A 2,500-nucleotide genomic window follows, 5' to 3' on the forward strand; every position below is an offset into this window, starting at 1 on the left:
AGAGGGAGCCTGAGAAACGGCTACCACATCCAAGGAAGGCAGCAGGCGCGCAAATTACCCACTCCCGGAACGGGGAGGTAGTGACGAAAAATAACGATACGGGACTCATCCGAGGCCCCGTAATCGGAATGAGAACACTTTAAATCCTTTAACGAGGATCTATTGGAGGGCAAGTCTGGTGCCAGCAGCCGCGGTAATTCCAGCTCCAATAGCGTATATTAAAGTTGTTGCGGTTAAAAAGCTCGTAGTCGGAGGTGTGTCTCGGACGGTCGGTTCGCCGCTTGTCGGTGCTCAACTGGCCGGTCCGGACGTCCTGCCGGTGGGGTCCGCGAGGCTCCGTTATCCTTCTTTGGTCCTCTTCACCGAGTGCCTTGGTGGGCCGGCACGTTTACTTTGAACAAATTAGAGTGCTCAAAGCAGGCCGTTGGTCGCCTGAATACTGTGTGCATGGAATAATGGAATAGGACCTCGGTTCCATTTTGTTGGTTTTCAGAACTCGAGGTAATGATTAATAGGGACGGACGGGGGCATTCGTATTGCGACGTTAGAGGTGAAATTCTTGGATCGTCGCAAGACGAACCGATGCGAAAGCATTTGCCAAGAACGTTTTCGTTGATCAAGAACGAAAGTTAGAGGTTCGAAGGCGATCAGATACCGCCCTAGTTCTAACCATAAACGATGCCAGCTAGCCATCCGCCGAAGTTCCTTCTATGACTCGGCGGGCAGCTTCCGGGAAACCAAAGCTCTTGGGTTCCGGGGGAAGTATGGTTGCAAAGCTCAAACTTAAAGGAATTGACGGAAGGGCACCACCAGGAGTGGAGCCTGCGGCTTAATTTGACTCAACACGGGAAACCTCACCAGGCCCAGACACCGGTAGGATTGACAGAATAAGAGCTCTTTCTTGATTCGGTGGGTGGTGGTGCATGGCCGTTCTTAGTTGGTGGAGCGATTTGTCTGGTTAATTCCGATAACGAACGAGACTCTGGCCTGCTAACTAGGCGTCGGAATCTATTATGCTTCCGACGTAGCTATCTTCTTAGAGGGACAGGCGGCTCCTAGCCGCACGAGATTGAGCAATAACAGGTCTGTGATGCCCTTAGATGTTCTGGGCCGCACGCGCGCTACACTGAAGGAATCAGCGTGTCCTCCCTGGCCGAAAGGCCCGGGTAACCCGCTGAACCTCCTTCGTGCTAGGGATTGGGGCTTGCAATTGTTTCCCATGAACGAGGAATTCCCAGTAAGCGCGAGTCATAAGCTCGCGTTGATTACGTCCCTGCCCTTTGTACACACCGCCCGTCGCTACTACCGATTGAATGATTTAGTGAGGCCTTCGGACTGGTGCGCGGCGCTCGCCGCCTCAACACCGGTGGCGCCGATGTTGCTGGAAAGATGGCCAAACTTGATCATTTAGAGGAAGTAAAAGTCGTAACAAGGTTTCCGTAGGTGAACCTGCGGAAGGATCATTACAGCTTTCGATTATAAAATCGTAGCTTTGGAACGAATTGGTGAAGAGAAAAAGGGACAAAGAAGGCGAGCAGTCGGGTGCCCGGCTTTCAAAAGCCGGCTTTAAAAGACACACGCCCAACTCGCTCGCAAAGAAGGGAAAAAATTCCCAGTTTGTATGTTTCGATGAAACGAATTTTTTACATAAAATGAAATGAAAGAAAGAAATTCTAAACGGTGGATCACTCGGCTCGTGGATCGATGAAGAACGCAGCTAACTGCGCGTCGAATTGTGAACTGCAGGACACATGAACATCGACGTTTCGAACGCACATTGCAGCCCTCGGATTTTGTTCCCGGGCTACGCCTGGCTGAGGGCCGGCAATTCAGTTCGCGAACGGAAACGTTTGCGTACTGGGGCGACGAGCATCCCTCGCTGGGATGGATCGTCGCCCGGATTGATAGGGGGCTCTGCGGGAGATTGGGCGAGACCCGTCCCCGCCGGTCGAGGTGAGACGCTTCGTTATTTTTTGACGGCGTTCGCCTGCGGATCGGTGGGGGCTCGGTTATTACTCCCTCTCCACGGGCAACTATATCATTTGGGCCGACCTCAGAGCAGGTGAGACCACCCGCTGAATTTAAGCATATTAATAAGCGGAGGAAAAGAAACTAACCAGGATTCCCTTAGTAACGGCGAGCGAACAGGGATCGACTCCAGGGCCAAAGCTCGCGCCCCCCGCGGGGCGCCGAGCGCTGTGGCGTTTGGGAGCGTCCAATTTCCCGAGGGGCGCCGGAGAGTCCAAGTCCCTCTTGAACGGGGCCACGGCCCGGAGAGGGTGCCAGGCCCGTGCGACCTCCGCGCTTGCCTCCCGGGAGGGGCGCTCCTCAGAGTCGGGTTGCTTGAGAGTGCAGCCCAAAGTCGGTGGTAAACTCCACCTAAGACTGAATACGGCCACGAGACCGATAGCGAACAAGTACCGTGAGGGAAAGTTGAAAAGCACTTTGAAGAGAGAGTTCAAGAGTACGTGAAACCGTTTGGGAGTAAACGGGTGGTACC

General features: G+C 53.8%; 3 non-coding genes across 3 annotated transcripts in view; all 3 read left to right on the forward strand.

Annotated features, from left to right (window-relative positions):
- The window catches only part of LOC139685572 (small subunit ribosomal RNA), a 1,865-nt gene extending 399 nt beyond the window's left edge, over positions 1–1,466 (forward strand). The window contains exon 1 of the ribosomal RNA XR_011700180.1: positions 1–1,466. This exon is cut by the window's left edge and continues 399 nt beyond it. This is a non-coding gene — a ribosomal RNA (small subunit ribosomal RNA).
- Positions 1,467–1,669: 203 nt separating this feature from the next.
- On the forward strand, positions 1,670–1,824 carry LOC139685578 (5.8S ribosomal RNA). Its single transcript, XR_011700185.1, has one exon. It is a non-coding gene; the product is annotated as a 5.8S ribosomal RNA (ribosomal RNA).
- A 224-nt stretch (positions 1,825–2,048) lies between these two features.
- The window catches only part of LOC139685574 (large subunit ribosomal RNA), a 4,115-nt gene continuing 3,663 nt past the window's right edge, over positions 2,049–2,500 (forward strand). Inside the window, exon 1 of the ribosomal RNA XR_011700182.1 lies at positions 2,049–2,500. This exon is cut by the window's right edge and continues 3,663 nt beyond it. This is a non-coding gene — a ribosomal RNA (large subunit ribosomal RNA).

The sequence above is a fragment of the Hetaerina americana genome, unplaced genomic scaffold, assembly GCF_022747635.1.
Source record: "Hetaerina americana unplaced genomic scaffold, ioHetAmer1.1.p SCAF_1164, whole genome shotgun sequence".
Lineage (NCBI taxonomy): Eukaryota > Metazoa > Arthropoda > Insecta > Odonata > Calopterygidae > Hetaerina > Hetaerina americana.